Here is a 22,203-nt window from a genome sequence, read left to right as displayed (position 1 = left end):
TTTGTCGATTCAAAAATATCCTTTATTGACTCTGATTTATTTTTCATATGGCTTTCAGCACTGCAGCTCAATCTACAAAATCTTAAAGTTTATTTAGAAAAGTGAGCTATGTAAGAAAATTCTATTTACTCATAACATCACCTTAGGATGCAAGAAAAAAAGTCCAGTGATCACCAAGCAGGTGTTTATAAAAGTCTACAACAGCAAACACTTAAACAGTTAAAAGATCTCTCGACTCACGTATTTGCTTGACAGATGTCATGTCTGAGGGCTTCCAGAGACTCACCCTTTAACTGGTAGAAGTGATGCTTACAACTCAGTTTTATTTAAATGGGTTTTTTTGCTTTGCTTTGTTACAGTGCCTTGAAAAACAAATCTATGTCGTTTCCCAAGCATACAGACCTGAGAATTGCCCTCCAGAAATATTTGAATAAATTAATTTGCTAACTCAAATGCAAATGATGTGTAATTCAGTAGATCTTTTCATCCCGAGCTTGAATTCTGTTGAGGTTCAGAGTGCATTTGCTTCAACTTTTGAAGTAGATTTTATAAAGATCCTTAGTTGCTACTCATGGATGGATTTATGGAGTGCTAGACTGGATGAAAACAGCATTATAACATAAAATGCATCATTAATACTTTAAAACTCAGTATGATTTATATTTATATAAATAACATAAAAGAAGCCAATTAAACCAAAGTCACTGGAGTGTAAATAGCATAAAAACTTATTGTTCTGCAAGCTACTGAAAATAAACTAATAATGAAAGTATTTATCATATGTCTAAAAACCAAGTAGGTATGAGTGGATTAAGCAGACTGTAGGGGAAAACATTTTTTTATTTCTCTGACATCTTTTAATGCAGGCCTAACACTTTCATCCAATTCGGATCCATTTAAAATGTGACATTACATGTGAAAGTTGCCTTTTGTCCATTTGAGTAATTAATAATTTAAGTGTAACAAGGACATCTTGATTCAAACACTTTGTAATGTGACTAGGAGGATATTTAAAATTCATTACAGTACATTAAACTTGCACTGAACAGTTAGCTTCATCGAAAAATAAATAAATAGCCAATTTGCTTTGATCAGCAGAAATTCTGATAAAATCAGCAAAACACCAATTAAAATATGAAAAATGTCACCTACCATAGTTACTCTAATGGAACATGGACTTAGAGGAAGGAACTGATTCAATGTTTATTTTCATAGTAGCTGTGGCTTCCAAATGTAAATCATTCCACTTTTCACTAGTGCGGCAAGCTTCCACAAGGCCCCTGCATTGGTCCTATGGGTGAACCATTTGTGTTACATAATAAGGATGCTCCATGGGGGCTGCGGTTGAATTCCCTTAACTTCCTGGCAAATCACTGTTTTCTTTAAAGGTTTTACAAGTCTTCCCCTCTCAAGGAGTCCTGTCCACTGATTGAGGGTACAAGCTGTGACCAAATGTCCTCCAGTCCTTCCTGGCATGTGTGAACACTGTCCTGTGTGGAGGCAGTCTCTTTTGGAAGAAGCATGGCCCTCTGATCTTGTCACATTGGTCATTTTCGCCCATCAGGAAAACACTGCTATCTGTCCACAGTAACTCAGACTTCTGTCATAGCATGGCAAGTTCAAGTTCCATGTGTGTGTGTTCATCTCTCGAACTTATCCTCGTGCCGAGTGCCATCTGCCAAGTGTCTTGTGGGTGCTCCAAAAACCAGCGCTGGAAGGCCCAGAAATCCACCTGCACATCAGTCCCTTTCTCTTTAATTCTATGGCAGGTGCTTGAACCTCCTTGATCTCAGAACCCAGAAATCAAGTCTCAGGATTTCAGCCCCTTTGAAATAAAGGAATAATTATGGTGAAAAAGGAAAAAACAAACAAACAACAACAACAACAACAACAAAAAACTGCTTAAAACTTCATTGCATGCCTTGTTTATGGAATTAAAAAAGAAAAAAAGAACAAAAACCCAAAAGTGCTTCGAATTGCAAGATGAGTTTTCTTTTCTCCTCTGCCCTTTTCTTCCAAGTAGGCAGTTTCTTCTTGACAGAAACCATGAATTCATTTCTAACAAGCACTGTGGAATCTCTGTCAGTTCTGGCCACTTCAGAAATCACTAACAGGAAAGGAATGTGCAAGAATGAAAATCATGGTGCTGTGTCGTGGGCGCTGTTTTCTTCTTTTGAGTTTTTTCTTTTGAGTTGTTGTTTCATCATCTTTTCAATAATCACACACAGTAGATATTTACGAAGAAATGTTATGATGAGACCCTCCGCCTGAAACCTGGCCCATCTGCAAATGAACTTGTTTATCATCTAATTAGAAGATGGAGCCTATATTTAAGCAAACCCACAATTCAAAAGCCCTCAAATTAAGTTGAAATGCCTCTCAGCCCACATGATGAGTTTAAAATTAAATGAAATAACCACAATTTTACTGAGTTCATAACAACTAATTGTTTGGGAGCTGCTTTCACTCATTTCAAGTTTTGTCCAATTACTGCCATTGCATTTCACACCCTGAGTTTATATTTCTGTCATAGTTAAGAGATTTGTTTTAATAATAAGGGAATGGGCCAGTCCATCTGCCAATAAGATGAGTTCTACATGTATGCCTTAACATACACACTGCAAAATTCAAATGTGAGTATGTCTCTATGAATTTAAGACTCTATTTGTATCCTTAAAGAAAGGTTGGTAAGACAAATTATGATCTTATCTGCAACCAGTCATTTGTTTTCATTTAATTAGAATACACAGGGCAATGAAATCAGAAAGGTCTTGGTACAGACCCCAGCCACCACCCTCCACACCACCAACTGCAGAGATCTCAGGGAAGTGCCTTAACCTCCCTAAGCCTCATTTTCCTGTTTTTGTAAATGGGATAACAATACACCTAAATTGGCACTGTTGTCAAGACTGTGTGACCATAAATGAGAACATTTAGGAGAGCGCACAGCACATAGTAAACACTCAATAAACTCCAGCCGCTATAATTAGTTATCCCTTCGGGCAAGTTAATAAGATGTAGGGTCCTGGTCCTCAAAAGGGCTGTTGGATGTAACAACTTAAAATACAGGATGCAATATTTTGGACATAGCCTGTACTAAAAAATTATTCAGGGTTTGTCTGAAATTCAAATTTAATGGGGCACCCTGTATTTTATTCAGCAACCTGGTGCTCAAGTGCTGGTATTTAAAAGATCTCACAATTGCATAGGATCCTTTAAATACTTGGAAATCAAACAAAGGGCAGGTTAGAAGTGAAATGTTGAGATTATTGCCTTAATTCTTCACTTTACTTTGGTCATAGAAAGTTTCCACTGTCACTCTGGATGTCCTTGGGTCACCATGACATGCAATCAACATCACCTGTGCCAGCTGATAATTCAGAGGATATGATGCCCTTGTTTATAGCACCTTCAATTGCACAGACATTTTTACTTGACTAATTCACTGTTTCATACCAGCCAGAGGGTGGGGAGGAAATCATTCAAACCAAATGCTACTCTGAAGTTCAGTTACTTGGCTGGAAAGAGCAGATAAATTGATCATTGCAAATGGCCTGAAATCTGAATGATTCTTTTTCCACTTCAACTAAATCTATTGAGCACACCCAAATAATTTAAAAGTGCTGAAAATAAGCAGTATTGGGGATTAATGAAAGCAATATATTCACTCTGTTGCATTTATTATTTTTAAATTATAGTGCTCCTACTTGAAGGAATGCAATGAGGTTGAAATGAAGCAATTTTGTTGTTAAATATTGTCATTTAGAATAAAACGCATGTGACTCTGGAACTGAAACAGCACAAGCTGTTGCTGTTTTCTGTTTATCCTTAGATATTTTCGAGTGAACAAAAACAACAAAAATTGTACTAATGACAAAATCCCATGTCTCAATGACGCCACAGGAGATTGACAAGAGTTGGCACAAAAGTTGCTAAGTATGTGAGGACCAAGGAGGTAGAGATGGGCATTCAGATCACAGGCAGCTCTTTCTGGGGTCCAACTAGGAATGGCTCCTCTTGCTTATGGACTGGCTCTAACCTAGTACCTCCAAGAAGAGAGTGGGGTCATTAGAGAGGAAAGAGTGGGCAAAGATCAACACCTGGGCATTGCTTTCTTTGGAGTAATGACTGAGTTCTTTGCCCTCACTGAGCTTTCTTCTGGTGGAGGAGACAAACAAAAAATATTTTGTCAGGTGGTGTTAAGTGCTATGGAAGAAAAATAGGCTTTTTGGCTGTGTGTCTTTAGGCAAATTACTTATGCTCTCTGAGCCTCAATTTCCTTATCTGAAGAATGGAAGATACCATCTACCATGCAGGGGTTTTGTGAGGACTAGAAATGATGTATACAAAAGGGAATGTAGTTCCTGGGGAATGCAGGTGTCGTAATGGTTTCTTTTCTTTCTTTTTCCTTTTTCTTTTTTTTTTTTTTTTTTTTTTTTTTTTTTGCTTTCTCTCATTAGAAACGGAAACCAACAAAGGTAGAGTTGCCAGGTAAAGTACAGGATGTCCAGTTAAATAATGTATGTTGTCCAGTTAAATAATGCATGTCCTACACAACATACAGAACATGCTCACACTTCGCTTGTCTGAAATCCAAATTTAACTTGAAATCTTGCATTTCTCCCCAAATATGGCAACCCTAAGCAAAGGTCCCTTCCAAGAAACCTGTTGAAACTAAAATCCCTCTAAGTTCTTCTTTCCTACAGTGATGCTTTTTCTTCTGCTTTTTGGGGCCGCGCTTATAGCATATGGAGGAGGTTCCCAGGCTAAGGGTCCAATGGGAGCTACAGCTGCCAGTCACAGCCACAGCCACAGCAACACAGGATACAAGCCACATCTGTGACCTACACCGCAGCTCACAGCAACACCAGATCCTTAACCCACTGAGTGAGGCCAGGGATCGAACAGCAACCTCATGACTCCTAGTCAGATTCGTTTCTGCTGCGCCACAACGGGAACTCCTGATGCTTTCTTTTGTCTTTTCTAGGGCCACTGCTGAGGCATATGGAGGTTCCCAGGCTAGGGATCTAATCAAAGCTGTAGCCGCCGGCCTATACCACAGCTCATAGCAACGCTAGATCCTTAACCCACTGAGGAAGACCAGGGATTGAACCCACAACCTCAGGGTTCCTAGTCAGATTTGTTAACCACTGAGCCATGATGGGAACTCCGTGATGCTTTTTTAATTTCAATTTATTTTTAAATTTGTGTGGGACAGCAAATTCTCTATTAGGAAGAAGGGGCAGAGCGCTAATACCCTCAGTGTGGCTCTGTATTGCTTAGAGCAGAGTCTGTGGGCTCACTAGGTGGGCATCCTTAAATGTAAAATGGGGTGTAAAGTAACAGTCACCTGCTTTATAGGTCACTGCAGATGGCACACACTAAAGGGTGGGGGGAACTTAATGCAGCGATTAAACAAAAAGAGAGACTATTATTATTATTCACTCATTCGCTCAAGAAACCTTCCTTGAGTTTCCATGCTATGGCAGGCACTGGTGAGGCCCTGGGAGTACAACAGTGAGCAATCCCCAATTTGCTGGGAGGTTTTGTATGGCACAGACCCAACCCTTGCAGAGCTGACTTTCTAATGGAGAAGACAGGCAAACAAATACAAATACATTGTCATTTGATGGTCAATGCTATGAAAGGAAAAAAAAAAAAAAAAGAGTGGGTTAGAGAATGATAGTGAGTTGTTCTCAACAAGGTGGCTGCAGAAGGAAGGCAGCCTGATGAGTGATATTTGAGCGGAACCCTTCATGACATTAGGAGTAAACTACATGAATCACTGGGTGAAGAACATTCTAGTAAGAGAGGACAGTAAGCACCAATACCCTGATGCAGGCAAGTGCCAACATGTTGGAGGAAACTCCATTATTGATGATCCTGCTCAGGAAAACATACTTTGGATTACACAAGCCAGTTACCTGGAAATGCTGGCTTTATATAGATCTCAGGATCCCAATTTCAGCCCAGTTTGAACCACTAACCACAAAGCTTATTCTAACAACCTCATATATATGTCTCAAGGTCTGAGAAAGTATCCCTCTGAGGACCTGTTCTTAAGGAGAGCTAACAATCTCCCAGCTGCTGCCACTGCCTTTGTCCAGCCTTATCAACACTAAAAAGTGACCCTCCCAACTCTATGGAAGTTCCTTAAAAAAAATAAATACAGGAGTTCCCGTCGTGGCGCAGTGGTTAACGAATGCAACTAGGAACCATGAGGTTGTGGGTTCAATCCCTGGCCTTGCTCAGTGGGCTAAGGATCTGGCGTTGCCGTGAGCTGTGGCGTAGGTCACAGATGCGGCTCAGATCCTGTGTTACTGTGGCTCTGGCGTAGGCCAGCAGATACAGCTCTGATTCAACCCCTACCCTGGGAACCTCCATATGCCGCGGGAATGGCCCAAGAAATGGCAAAAAAGACAATAAATAAATACATACATACATACAGAACTACCATATGATCCAGCAATCCCACTCCTGGGCATATATCCAGGGAAAACTGTAATTCAAAAAGATACCATGCACCCCCAAGGTTCACTGAAGCACCATTTACAACATCCAGGACATGGAAGTAACCTAAGTGCCCACGGACAGATGAATGGATAAAGAAGATGTGGTACATATATACAATGGAATATTACTCAGCCATAAAAATGAATGAAATAATGTCATTTGTACCAACATGGATGGACCTAGAGATTATCATATTAAGTGAAGTGAGTCAGACAAAGAAAGACAAACATTGTATGAAATCACTAATACATGGAATATAACAAAAATGATACAAAAGAACTTACGAAATAGAAACAGACTCAAAGATTTTGAAACCAAATTTATGGTTACCAAAGGGAAAATGTGGGGGGAGGGATAAATTAGGGGATTGGGATGGACATGTACACATTACTATACATAAAATGTCAGGTTAACAAGGACCTACTGTATAGCACAGAGTAATCTACTCAATACTGTGTAATAACCTACAAGGGAAAAGAATCTGAAAAAGAATGTATATATGTATATGTGTAACTGATTTCTTTACTGATTTCTTTGCTGTACACCTGAACTACCACAACTTTGTAAGTCAACTATATTTCAATAAAACTAATATGAAAAAAAGAGGTGATGTTCCCATAGCCACCCAAATGTTGTTCTAAACGTAGGATCTCACAATGAGAACAGAACTTCCAGCACCCCTTATCCATCTCTACCTTTGCTTTTTATTTCAGCCATTTTCTTTCTTGACTTTTCATTTCTATCCTTTACCATATTAAATGGTTATTACAAAATTCTGTCCCTGTGTCTCATGTACAACCTGGCCCACGGCACTGGCATTTGTCCATTCTTTGTCATCATGCATTGCAGGTAACTTAAGTAAGATAACCTTCAGGAGAAGTCTAGGTTATTTAAAATCTTTTTAAAAAAGCAGCTTGACTAGTTTTTTAGTACCTTCACATTTTCTTCCACTAGAGCTCTTGAAAGTGCTTCCAAGGACTGAGCAGAATTATTTAAAATAATCAAATTCATTTTTAATATGCCAGCACTATGTTCAAGTAGTTCATGGATTCAGTAACTGTATCTCACTCTTAAGTAGTGTAAACATTTCTTTCATTTACATTATTGTCTTCTATTTTTCTTCTATATAAAGCATAAAGATCAACTCTGGGAAATTAACCTTTTACAATCTATACATTCAATGTTGTGAAGGGCTTCTTATTTTCAAAGTTCTTTTTATTCTTTTCAGTAAATATTTTATCACTGCAGTGGTGAGTAGAATAGTTATTATGACATTTTTCTTGCTGCTACTCCTTTCAGAATTAACCCTGATACTTCCAAAATACTAGAGTAGAAAAAGTTCCCTCTGATAGAGCTTCTGAAAGTTTAGTAGGAGCAGTTGAAGACCTGGGAACAATGGTTTCTTGAACTTTCTGCTCAAGAACTTATTGGCACATTACTGACTGTTTTTTATCAAGACTTCCGAGCAAATTCCAGGTTACTGACAACACAAAAACCCACAAAGGGGAAAGTCATTTAGACTAGAAGTTCCCTATGTTGAATCCTTTAACATATTGAGGAAAATGCCAAGGTGAATAGTGCACTGTTAAGCTTTGGGAGCCAGTTAAGACATCCTTCAGAGAGATGAAGCTTCCTCTACATTTTCCCCACCCAAATGTTTAGCAAGGGTTTCCACTTCTATGAGAAATGGCCACCATCTCACATTTCCTTGGACTGAGATCCTTGGCTATAGTTTCTATCTCCTCAGACCCGGTTTTAACTCTCAAAAAGGAACTCATTTAAAAACAAACAAACAAGCAAAAAAACCAATACACAGAGACTCTCAGCCTAATCTACCAGGCTCAGTGTATCTAGATTTGGCTTACAAAAAGAGGGCTATACTGGGTATCCACCCGATAGAAGCACCAACCTACTGAAGCCCAACTTCCCATGGTAATGACCTGCCTGAAAAAAAAAAAAAAAAAAAAAAGAAAAAGCTACCTGAAAGTGGAACTGCTCCTGAACAGATTATTTCTGAAGATGAATCCCAATCTCCCAGAAGTTCTTTCCACCTCACAACAAAAATATAAGATGCAGAACATCTTAACAACAACATCATCCTCTCCCACCTTCAAAATAACCTGGAGAGAAGAACGGTAGCTTACCATAAGCAAACACCATGAAAACATAACGTACTGATGAATAAAGAAAAATAAAGTTTCCTCTCCCTGCTGTTCAGTTATCCTGTTCATTTCTTAATAGTCCTACATTCATAAAAGGCCAAAGGACTCTGACCTTGACAAGCTAACTGAGCAGGAAAAGGCAATCATGTGTACAAGGCTGTCACCCACCTCACAAATTATGATAAAATATACCTCAGCATCAGAAAAAAGAGTTGCATATCTCCAGTGACATCCACAGTAGTACATCTAAGGATTTGAATAGAATAGCAATTTATTTTGCACTAACATGGTTTATGGTTATCATCAAGCATTATGTCTTCAGAGACTGAAAGGTGATGTTTTTATGGACTCTGGATCCTTGCTGCAATATCTTCACAGCTCAGAAATTATCCCTCTCTCTATTTTTAATCTCCCCTTTCCTACTCCCTACCTTTACCCCTCTTTTAACAAAGCAGCTGTTTTTATAAAAGAATAAAATGAATCTACACTACACAAAGGGCACAAAATGAACAGATTTCCAACCCTGAATAGTTTCAAAATGAATGATTATCTGGCTAATTAGTGAAATAAATAATAATAATTGCCTGTCCCTCCTCATTAGAGCCCTTAATAGTAAATGAAACTCCAGTGCAGAGTTTCAGTGAGCTGGTTTCACAGCACCAGACTCAGTTCTGTGTGGGGAAAAAAGAGACATGATACTATCTCGCAGGCAGCCACAAGCCAGCCCCTACAACCAGAAGAGCAATAAAAATGGGGGGGGGGTTCCACAATTTGCAAGGGAGATGGCTGGGGGCTGAGAGGGACTATTTCTGGTTTCCTTCCATGCTTAAAGATTATACTATGTTCCAAGCATCCAAGAAATGAGAGCCAAGAGCTATGAACACAGACTACTGGGGCCAGAACATCGAGAAAGGATTCCTACTTGTGCAAAGATTATCTATCCAGCAGTGTCTATGTTCTTCAAGTCTGATCTAATCCATCTGCAAGATCATTTACGCAAGCTGCTTATTAAACCTGTGAGTTCTAAGCTCCCTCTTAGACCCAGTCACTCAGGGACTATGGGGGTGGCCCAGGGTCTGCACGTTTAATGAGATTCTCAGGTGCTGAATATGCAGCATTTCTGTGAGAGTCGGTGGATGGTGACACTGGGCCATGCTGTGGAATAGACCCTTGGGCAGAAGACGCTGTAGCAGGCAATCTCATCAAATTGGACCATCCTCTCGTAGAGATTTTTATCCTGTGGTTCAGCCACAACATCCGCTTGCCGGGGCTCCACTCTGCACCATCCTGGCCACAATATCTGAAATTAGCAGAGAACCTCACCACTGCTCTGCTTTTGGAGCCAGCCCAGCCAAACCTATTATTCAACACTGAAAGCATCTGATTGGCTTCTAATGAGGCAGCAGATCAGCTTTTAGGGGTCTGTTCTCAGTGTGATGTATGAATGGAGCTCCTGTTAAGGTTAATCAGTGGGGAATTCCCACTGCTCAAGCAACTCTATTGTAAAGCCCTTGCTACATGATGCTCAAATCATTTTCTGTGTTTTGAAGTCCACCAGCATTCAGGCACTAGCAGGAAATGAGAATAAAAAGACTATCTTTAATCTTTCCCCGAATTCTGAATAAACCACCTTTCAAGACTCTCTGAGGTCTGGAGTTTCCGTCGTGGCGTAGTGGAAATGAATCTGACTAGGAACCATGAGGTTGCAGGTTCGATCCTTGGCCTCGCTAAGTGAGTTGTGGTGTAGGTCGCAGATGCAGCTCGGATCTGGCGTTGCTGTGGCTCTGGTGTAAGCAAGCGGTAGCAGCTCTAATTAGACCCCTAGCCTGGGAACCTCCACATGCTGTGGGTGCAGCCCTAAAAAGACAAAAAAAAAAAAAAAGCAAAAAAAAAAAAAACACCTCTCTGAGGCCCAAATCCATGCTGCTCCCTCCACAATGATATATTTACCCCAACCACATTAGGTAATTAACTAGTGTAACTATAATATGCTGAGTACCAAGAAAAGAGGTGTTTCCTGAGTTTGATGAACTCATAGTTTATCCTGGGAGACAGATGGGTTAAGTGAGAGTGACAAAACACTATAGTACACAGAGAAAGGACAGAAAAGGAAACTTGAATGGAATCTCAAATGAAGAAGAGATGCTCAAGAAGAAAAGAAATGACACTTAAAGAAGAAAATACTTGGAGTTCTGCTGTGGCACAATGGGTTAATGATCCGGCGGCTTGTATCTCTTGAGGCAGGGGTTCAATCCCCAGCCCAGCACTGTGTGGTAAGGATCCAGCATTGCTGTGGCTGTGGTGTAGGTTCAGCTCTGGCTCAGACTTGATCCCTGGCTTGGGAACTTTCATATCCTGAGGGCACAGCCCCCCCCCAAAAAAAAAAATGGACAAGAAGAAGATGCTTGAAAGAAAAACAACCCAGCAAGGAAAGGAAGAGCTTACACCAGGGTCAGCTCAGCCTATAGCTCCAACGTGTCTGAGCCTCCTACAGTAAGCACAAGGCCCAAGACCCAACCTACTTTAGGGGAGTCCAGAAATGTGTTTGTTCTAATTTATTTTATTTTACTTTATTTATTTATTTATTTATTTATTTTTTATGTTTTGCTTCTTAGGGCCGCACCCTCGGCATATGGGAGCTCCCAGGCTAAGGGCTGAATCAGAGCTATAGTTGTCGGCCTACAGCACAGCTCACAGCAACATCAGATCCTTAACCCACTGAGCGAGGCCAGGGATTGAACCTGCATCCTCATGGATACTAGTCGAGTTCATAGCCTGCTAAGCCACAATGGAACTCCTGTCCTAATTTATTTTAAGAGCAAAGAATGAATACAATGATAGTGAATATAGAATGCTGAATTTGACATGGGTTATACTCATCTTTATACCAGCATGGTCATAAAACACAATAGTTAATTTTTTCTGTTTGTTTGTTTTGGTTTGGTTTGGTTTTTAGGGCTGCACCCATGGCATTGAAGATTCTCAGGCTAGGGATCCAACTGGAGCTGTTGCTGCCGACCTACACCACAGCCACAGCAAGACGGGATATAAGCTGAGTCTGCGTCCTACACCCCAGCTCACGGCAACGCCAGATCCTTAACCCACTGTGCAGGCTCACGAAGGCAAAAATACCTAGGGCCTCAAAAGTCACAATGCAGAAGTCATAGCCCTGGCTTACACAAAGATACAGGTGAGCAATAAGGTCTGGAAGGACAAGTGATGATGCCTAAAACATATCGAGCCCTTACCCTGCACCTTACCAAGTGCCTTATCAAGGCACTTTTCTAAGAGCCTTGGAAGCAGTAACCTCTTTACTCCTCACAATCCTACGACACAGGTATAGGGACCACCACCACCATTTTACAGATAAAGAAATCAAGGCAGAACAGAATAAGCTCCCCAAAGTCATACAGACAAGCAGGGCAACCCACCTAGGCCCTGTAACTCCAGACTCCATATAAGGAAGCATTATATGGAAATACACCAAATCATGAATTATCTGTGATGAAGAGTCCATCTGCTTTCCTTCCAATCAGTCACAGGCCAATACTTTTGTCAAAAGCAATAAAAACGAATTGCTAGAAAAATGAAATACAAAACATAGAGCAGACAAGCCCATTTTTTAAAAAAATTAAATTCAAGAGACATACGTTGTACTTTAGCAGTTGTACTTTGATGTTGCAGCCATGTCAAATTTATATAAAAGTTTCTCAAAGCTTACCCTCCATGTTTCTGCTTACCTGATCTCAAAGCTGTGAAGACTAGCACGGGCCCATGCAGCACAGGCTAAGAACCCTGCTCTGGGTAGGAAGCACTGCAGTTTCTCTCAGAGGGGAGGGGAAGGGAGGCACACCAAGGAGGATGCCACCTCCCCAAAATGACAGAGGACTTACTGGAGGAGGGGGAGGGATGGGAGCCCATGGTCAATCAGGTGTGTACCTCTGTCAACCAACTTGAGGGTACACTTCATACTAAGCACCCATGTGTGACAGGCAGAGCTGGGGGCCATGTTGCCTGAGCCACCCACCCATTAAAAGCCTCACGTTTTAGACTTTTGGTTCACCGTCAAATGAGTTGGTACCTGCATACCATCATTGAGGCATACTCACAGGATCATAACAAGATGCTCAACTATGAATTTTAAACTGGGTCCCATTAAAGTTCACACTCCCTATGGTACTCTATGAATTAGCATTTTTAACTGAACCTCTCATTTGTCTTAGAGATCATACAGCTGCGTTGCATTACACAATTCTGCATCAAAACCTAGCTATTCATTAAATGTAAACACAATATACTACAACCTTGTGTTTTCATTCTATGTCTTGTTTCCTATCATGAGTATATTCCTGAAAAAAAAAAATAGGACAAAGTAGGGTTTTGTTGGCACAGTAATATTTTAAATTTCCCAAGAGGGAGTTCCCGTTGTGGCTCAGTGGATTATGAACCTGACTAGTGTCCATGAGGATGCAGATTCAATCCCTGGCTTCGCTCATGGGGTTAAGAATCTGGCATTTCTGCAAGTTGCCGCACAGATCACAGATGCAGCTCAGATCAGGCATTGCTGTGGCTGTCGTGCAGGCTGGCAGCTTCCACCTCAATTCAACCCCTAGCCTGGGAACCTCCACAGGCTTCAGGTGCAGCCCTTTAAAAAAAAAAAAAAGAGAGAGAGAGAGAGAGAAAGAAAAAAAATCCTAGGAGATAATATAATAGACTGATAAGCAGACTGTTTATAGTAAATTTTGTTTCCTTATCTCTAAAATGAAAATAACCTATGAGATGTAAAGACTGAAAACCCTAAAGTGTATTTTTAAGCTATTAGTTATTGGTAGTGTTAAAAACACAATAGGCCCCCAAATAGAGTCACTAATGCTACGTCCTACGTTCCCAAACCAAGAATTCACTTAATTACAGTTTAGGCTCTCCCAGAAATGGAATCTGAGACCAGTCAGATACTGCCTAATTGGCACTTGTTAGGAAATCTGCCTGCTCCCTTCTGCTTATAAAAGTCTATCATAAAAAAAAAAAAAAAAAAAAAGTCTATCATTTTGTACAGCTCCTCACTCCCTGGATCTCCTTTTTGTCTGCTAGATTAAATGCTAATTTGTCTGCTAATTCTAATCAATTTTTGCTCAATAAACTCTTAAAATGTTTGTGAGCCCCAGTTTACCTTTTAACAGCTCTAGAGTCAGAGATGGAAATTGAGGAGGCCTCCAAGACCTCCAGAAGCAAAAAGCAACCAGGCACAGGCACCTGTGAGACCCTTAAGCTCGCTGTGTTCTCACTGGCTTGGCTCCAGGGGTGTGGGTGTATCTCTCTGGGAACCTAGTTCCAAAGTTTTTGCATTATGAGCTTTCAGACTTTATTAAAGCATTTCTTTTTCTACACTGGGTCTGGAAATTGGCCAGAGTCACTGACTTAAATCAGAGAGGACCTGGGGTCAGACTTGGTCTGACTTAGAAACCAGACTAGGTCCAGGGTCAGAGTGGGCCTGACTCTAAGCTGGACTTGGACCAGTATGAGGCCCCAGGTGAATAAAATTTTGCTTTAAGGCTGAACAAGTAGGTTAACCCTACCAAAGTCAATCCTGAGTTACAAAAGCCACGGTGGGGAACTTTCAACCTAGATGAGTTTATCAGTTTAGAATGGGCCCTAGAGAAAAAGGGGTCTGAGCCAAGCACTCACCCTAAATAGTAGAGGGATAACTATTTTTCCTCCTCTACAGCTTCTGGTGACCAGGATGAGACCCACTTGGACACCTGCTCTCTCCAGGCCTGCAGAGAGGATTTGGGGAAAACTGGCAAAGGGTGAGAATTCTTACCAAAGTTAGTACTCCCAGATCTCTGCTGTCTGTGGTGCCTCATTGAAAGGGTGGTAAATTTTCATGTGGTCTCTTTCTTTCCAAATTCAGATTGGCAGACCAAACATTTACAAAAATTAGATCTTTGCACTATGACTCATGAACATGCTTTTGGGTTCTCATGTTCATAAGGTTGTTCAATATTGCCAGGAATACTTAATACTGGTCCTGGATGAAACCTGACAAGCTATTCAAAAGGATTTTTTTTTTTTTAAGTAGCTCTATGGGCAGAAGTTGGCCAAACAGGAAGCTGACATTGAGGGCTTGAAAAAAGAAACAACCAAAACACTTTTTTAGGCCTTATCCCAAACGTAAACTGCAACTATGTACCCAGAGGGAAATAACAACATCCTGAAGCCTTTTGTGGGAAGATTTACTAAAACCTCCCAAAGACATACAGCTCTAAATCTAGAACACAGGAACCTCTGGATTTCCCTCTTCATGAAAGACCTTCTCTCTGATACAAAGAAACCAACTGAAGATACTGCAGTTGGAGGAGTGGTCAGCACCTTGACATCATTCAGGTTGCTGCCTTTTTTTTTTAGGAATTAAAAGCAACTGCATTGTCTTATATATCAAGTCTGCAAGAACAGAAATGCGACTCTGGAAAGAATGCAAATCCCACCTATCCTTTTTACCAATCCCAGATCCTCCCTGATCATCTCAAAGGTCTGTAGATATTATTGAAAAAACAAAAAACAAATAACAAAAAGCAAACCTGGGCCTAGGGAACAAAAATCCTTCTTGGTACAATTTGCCTTCTTCCTGTGTGCCTTTTAAGATGTAAGTGTTCTACCTGGTATTCTGCAGGAATCAAGGTAATTCTTACCAGAAAGAGAAAAAAGGGGGGGGGGGGGGGAGAAGCTATTTTGAAAACCTGGTCTATGAAAGTCCTTAAAATCCCTTCCACAAATATCAGTAAAAAGTTCATCTGAGCAGAGAACCTTAACCTATACCATCTTCCAGAAATAATCTGGATCCAACTATTCTTTTATAAACTAGTGAGTTTGCATTATCATACCTGTTTTATGACTAAAATTCTAAAACAAAAGCTATAGGATCTCTGGATCATCTGCTTGTATGCTTATGTCGGTCTATGTACGTATGTTATAAATGTGTGAATTTTTTCACTTCCAATGGTATTGCCAAAATTAATTCACAGAGAGCTCTGTTCAATTCGCTTGAAGATTTAAAAAAAGTCAATTCTTGCCTGAGGCCAAGAGATACGGTTTTCCTCAAGACAGACTGAGGAGGCACCACAGTGGATTTGGGATAAGTGCCTGGGTGTGATCGAGTCTGCAGGAAAAGAGTGCACCCTGAGGTCTGAAGAAGGCCTCTGCAGACTTTTTAACCCAGGATGTTTTTTTCTTAAATTGCAGGACAGAGCCTTCCTTTCCTGGACAGTCCCAGGTAGTTTACTCGCTTCTTTCTCAGGCGTTATTTTAACAGGGCTTCTTTTACAGCAGGACCCGGCCTTTAAATGTGGCTGCTCTTGCATTTTGTGGTCCACTGGGATGCTAGACTCTCTCAACTGGATTCCAGAGCTCTCACAAAGCAACCTTTTTGAGGGTGGACATGGGAGCTGCTCCCAGGAAACCTATGCTTGCACTTGCACCAGAACTATTTGAATGAGGAGGGAGTCCAGATGGCAGTGTAGGAGGACGTGGAGCTCACCTCTTCCAACAAACACATCAGGAATACATCTACGAATGGAATAATTCTCACAGAACACCTACTGAATACTGGCAGACAACCTCAAACACTGAAAGGACAACAAGGATCTCCACGTGATTGGGTAGAAAGAAAAAAAAAAAAAGAGGTAAAGAGAACACAGGACGGGACCTGCACCCTGAGAGGGAGCTGAAGGAGAGGAGAGGTCCCCACGCCAGGGAAATCCCCTCATCAGCAGGGTGCTGGGACAGAAAAGTGGCTTCAGAGGCTTGGAGGAGAGTGAGGCAGCCAGTCTGTGGGAGGCAGTACAGAATCAGACTTACAGAGGGTCCATGCCACCTGCCCTGTGTGCCCCCTGGTATTGGTAGGGACTGAGGGCTGAGCATGGGGTTTGGAGAACAGGCCTGGGGAGAGGACTGCTGTTTGGCTGCATGGAGACAGCCTGAGATTGGAGCGCTGCAGCCAGGAATATTCATGAAGGAAACCAGGAGTGCCATAGAAGCAATGTGCCATTGTTGAGGGGCGGGGAAGGGGGCCAAGGCTACCACTGCAGTCTCTTTCCCCACAGACCTATCCCTGTCTCTGTGGGCTCTAGAGAAGCTCCCGCCGAGGCAGGCCCACAATCCCCCTGGCCTCCAGCCCAGCCTGATTCCTGCCTGGAAAGCTCATGTGCTCTGGCCACCTCAGAAACAGGTGCTAGTAAGTTGTCTACATGCAGAGATGGGGCCAAAATCACAGCTGGGCCCCAGGGGCCATGCAACTTAGGAAGAAGAGCTAAAATCTCTCTTTGCAGCTGTGCAAACTGAGGTTTTATACCTCCACTGCCAACTTGGTAAATTCAGTGCCTGCAGGTCATCTGAATGGACAAGCGCTCTCATAAATGAGATGGATCTGGCTTTAGCAGCTGTGGGCTCTGTGGGCACATACTCATGAGGGCTGGGCCAGGTTAGGATCTGAGTGGCCTCCATTGGTCCCAGAGAGGGTGCAGGTGCACAACTACTCTAGTACTAAGACTTGACTTCAGTGGATCTTCGATGATGGCCTGGTGAAAACAACACCTGAAAGACACCAGGGCCAACTGCCAGCATACCCACAGTTGAGATGAAGCCGAGAGCAGTGCCACCAGCAGTGTACTTTGTCGGTCCATACAACAAAGGAGAGGTGATGCAACAGAGCATATTCATAGGTGAACAGCTCCAGCGGAGGAATACTCAGGGGCTCCTTTCCCAGTGGGAGTGTTCTAACCCTGCCTACCTTGCACCACAGATCAAAAACACAGCTCAGAAATAGATCTGAGGGATTCTATCCACTAGGAAGCAGACCATAACCCTACAGGGCAGTGACAACCACAGAGCAAGGAAGAGGCCCCACTCAAATATCCAGGGCAGGCTGTGGTCACCACAACATCAGTCACATCTCCTATCAAGGGGATGGCCAGCATCCAAGGAAAGAGAAGGCAGGCATCCATACTAAAAACAGCCCTCATACTAAAAAACATTAAACCCACACAGGCTACACAAGGATTTCCCACATAAAAATAACCCTCCAAGACAGTCTAGGTGTCTGGCATCAGAGGAGGGCATTTGGCTTTGAGGGCATGTGGGACTTGAGTGCAGGAGCTTCACAGGACTGGAGGAAACAGAGACTCCACTCTTGGAGAGTACACAAAAGGTTTCAGTACTAAGCCGTAACTCCATAGGAACCTGGGCTAGTCCCACCTACAAGACTTGAAGGGTCTCCTGGAAGTGGGTGGGCTTTGTCTGTGGCTCACTATGGGGTCAAGGACACAGGTGGCAGAGACCCAGGGAATACTAATTGGCGTGAGCCCTCCTGGAGGTCACAATTTTGACAACAAGACCTAGTCCCACCCAACAGTCTGCAGGCTCCAGTGCTAGAACACTGGATGGAAACGCAGCCCCTACCCATAAGCAGACAGGCTACCTAAAGTCATACTGAGCTTACAGCCACCTCTAATCACACCACAAGAGGCACAAGACCCAGCTCCACCTCACAGTAGGCAGGCACCAGTCCCTCCCACCAGGAAGCCTGTACAAGCCCCTGGACCAACCTCACCTATCATGGGGGAGACATAAGCAGCAAAAGGAACTACTATCCTGCAGCCTGTGGAAAGGAGACCACAAGACACAGAAAGTTAGACAAAATAAGATGACAGAGAAATATGTTTCAGATAAAGCAACAAAATAAAAACCCATAATAATAACTGAATGAAGAGAAGATACGCAATCTACCTGAAAAAGAATTCAAGGTAATGATACAGACGATCTAAGACCTCAGAAAAAGAATGGAAGCACTGACTGAGAAGTTGTAAGAAATATTTCACAGAGAGCTAGGTTTAAGGAACAAAGATGAACAATACAGTAACGAAAACAAAAATTACGGGAGGAGGAATCAATAGCAGAACAACTGAGGCAGAAGAACAAATAAGTGAGCTGGAAGACAGAAAAGTGGAAATCACTGTCATGGAACAGAATAAAGAAAGAAATGAAATGATGACAGTCTAGGAAAACTATGGGACAACAATAAATACACCAACATTCACATTCATATTACAGGGGTCCCAGAAGGAGGAGAGAGAGAGGGCCTGAGGAAATATTTGAAGAGATTATAGCCAAAAACTTCCCTAACATGGGAAAGGGAACTCTCACTCAATGCCAGGAAATGCAAAGAAACTCATAAAGAATAAACTCAAGGAAGAACATACTGAGATAAATATTAATTAGAACTACCATAGGATCCATAAATAGCACTCCTGGGCATACACCCACGGAAAAGTATAATTCAAAAAGGTACATAAATTGCATGTTTTCCTCTCAGAGTTTTATAGTATTCAGCCTTAGGTTTAAGTCTTTTAATCCATTTTGAGTTTAATTCAAAAAGGTACCTGCACCCCAATATTCAATGCAGTGCTATTTACAATAGCCAAGACATGAAAGCAACCTAAATGTCCATCAAGAGAGGAATTAAGAAGATGTGGCACATACATACAATGGCATACCAGTCAGACATAACCCCCCCAACAATGGAAATTGCAGCAACATGGATGGACCTAGAGATTATCATACTAAGCGTAGTAAGTCAGAAAGGGAAAGACAAATATCGCAGGAGATCACTAATATATGGTATCTAATAAAAATGCTATAAAAGAACTTACTTACAAAGCAGAAACAGACTCACAGAGTTTGAAATCAAACTTATAACCGTTACCAAAGGGGAAATGTGGTGGGTGGGGATAAATTAGGAGTTTGGGATTAACATATACACACTATTATACATAAAACAGACAACCAACAAGGACCTACTCTATATTCTATAATCTCAGAGATCAATTTGAGAATGAATGGATCTATATATATATTCGTATATAACTGATTCATTCTGCCATACACCTGAAATTAACACAACATGGTAAGTCAAGTATACTTCAATTTTTTTTTTTAAAAAATTGAACCAAGATGGACTTATACTACATGATTTCAAAGTTTATTATGAAGCTACAATAATTAAGGCAGTGTGGTATTGGAATAAGGACAGATAAACAGATTAGTGAAACAAAACAGGCAGTCTAGAAAAAGACCAATATATGATTAACTGATTTTTAACAAAGGTGCCTTGGTATTTCAATGGGGAAAAGATAATCTTTTCAACAAATAATGCTGGAGTAACCAGATAGATATCCACAAGCAAAACAATTAACCTAGATGCTCATCTCACACTGCACACAAAAATTACCTCAGAAAAAAACATAAACCTAAATGTAAAATTATAAAATGTCTAGATATAAATTAGAAAAAAAAACTTTGTGATTTAGGTAAACATTTCTTACACATGACCCACATAAGCATAAACCAGATAGGAAAAAAAGATTAATTATATTTCAAAATTATACCCTTTGTCCTTCAAAAAATACCGTTAAGAAGAGGAAAAGGTAAATCACACAGTGGAAGAAACTCTTTGCAAAACATGTAACTGATAAAGACCTTATATCCAAAATACAGAGACAACTCTTCCAACTTAAGAAGACAAGCCAATAAAAAAAATGATAAAAAGATCTGAAGATATGAAACAGACACTTTAACACAGAAGATATAACAATGTCAAAAACACTCATGAAAAGATACTCAGCATAATCATTCATAAGGAAATACAAAAAAGAACCACGAGATACTTGCACAAATCTTCTTAAACTGCTGAAACTAAAAACAGACATTATTGAAAGTTGCCAAGGATATGCAGCAAGTAGGAAAGCAAAAAATTTTATATCCATCATGAGCTATAGTTTGGCAGTTTGCTATTAATTAAGCATACCATTACATAAGGTCCATCAGACCTAGTCTTAGGTATTTACTTAAGAGAAATGAAAACATGTTCACACAATGACTTGCAATAAAAGACTCACAGCAACTTTATCACAGTAGTCTCAAAGTGGAAACAATCCAAATGTCCATCAGCAAGTCAACAGATAAATGTGATATATCCATATAATGAACTAATACAGGGCAATAAAAAAATAACCATGTACTAACAAATTCAACGATATGGAAAAATCTCCACAGCATTATGCTAAATCAAAGAAGCCAAATGCAAATTTTATTATATCCCGATTCTATTTATACGACATTATAGAAAAAGCAAAACTATAGTGACAGAATGTGAATTAGTGACTGCCAGGAACAAGAGGCAGAGTGAAGTAATTAATTTTAAAATGCCACAGGGAATATTCTGCATTTATGGCCTACATCATGATTATGGTCACAGCAACACAACTATACAAGACTTTGTCAAGTCTTGTTGAATCATACACTTAAAATTGGCAAATTTTTTCAATTTTAAAAGATGAGAAAATTTTATTTTATTTAAATAATGTCAATGTAGCTGGTAAATACAGTTTTATACTTTTAAAAAAACTTTTTTCTCTCACTTTCTGGCCCAATAATATTGAACAGCACTTCTAGAATTATAGTAAATAACAGTGGTGACAGAACAACCTTGGGCTTTATCCTGATTTCATGACTTGTGCACTATTAAGTGTGATGATAGACTGTTGGTTTGGAATAAAATGTTCTTACCATGTTTGGTAAGTATATTGTATCCTAGTTTTGCTAAGTGTTTGCACAAGAAATACCTGCTGGAACCTGTCTATACTAGCACATATATAGATTTAAAAATTTGAAATTATACTAATTATAAATTATACTAATAGATTTTGTAATATTAAATCATCTGTGACAGAGTAGTGGTGTAAAAACATGCTTTTTAAGTGTTATTTTTTAAATGTGGGAGCTTGCCTCTATTTTTTAAAGTGAGATCACTTGTTTTTTTCTCTGCTCTATTTTTATAGATCATAAAATGAACTGGAAAGTGTTCCTCCTTATATGCTTTAAAACATCTTAATAAAATAACATAAATTCAAAAAAAGATAAACAAGTGTTTACATAAGTCAAATAAAATTGAATATACTTTCAGAAATATAGAAACTAACTCCAATGTTTTCTAAGCACATATGATCTAGTAAATAAAGGCTAGTTTAAGTTTATTGATTTAATTAAAACAGGCATGGCATAACATTACCAGCATTACATTTAATACTTTTATTCTAGCTAGGCTTACTAAAAGTGAAAACAGCTCACGCTAGCTCTGTTACAGAATGTGTCACAAGAAAGGTAACTTAGGATGACAGTTAGTTGTTTCCACCTCTTGTGAAATTTTCATGACTAATCTAAACAATTGCTAAGAACAAGTGAATTAAACAGATGTAAGATAAAGGTTTATAAATGGATTTTTCAACAGCAATTATATTTTATAGTATGACTATTTAAAAAAAGTTTCCAAAATCTTCTGGGGAACCTGAAACTTTAATGTTATAATGAGATAAGTTAAATGACAGATATTCATTCAGTATATAGATCATTTCCAAATATGATAAAATACTGAAACATCAACTACTAAACATAGGATTTATCTACTTTTGGTTTCCTT

The 22,203-nt window shown here is 40.2% G+C and overlaps 1 long non-coding RNA gene across 3 annotated transcripts in view; it reads right to left on the bottom strand.

The window, feature by feature from the left end:
- The window catches only part of LOC110260996 (uncharacterized), a 625,553-nt gene that overhangs the window by 428,832 nt on the left and 174,518 nt on the right, over positions 1–22,203 (bottom strand). The window contains exon 3 of one of the 3 annotated variants that reach the window (XR_002344674.2): positions 1–1,825. The exons of the other annotated variants lie outside the window; for them this stretch is intronic. This is a non-coding gene — a long non-coding RNA (uncharacterized LOC110260996). The remainder of the gene's footprint in view (positions 1,826–22,203) is intronic. 3 annotated transcript variants of the gene reach the window in all.

Source organism: Sus scrofa, chromosome 1 (assembly GCF_054392235.1).
Source record: "Sus scrofa isolate SSC_HxYL_T2T_F1_AM1 chromosome 1, Sscrofa_HxYL_maternal_Yorkshire_Landrace_v2.0, whole genome shotgun sequence".
NCBI lineage: Eukaryota > Metazoa > Chordata > Mammalia > Artiodactyla > Suidae > Sus > Sus scrofa.
This window is presented reverse-complemented; position numbering and strand designations above follow the sequence as displayed.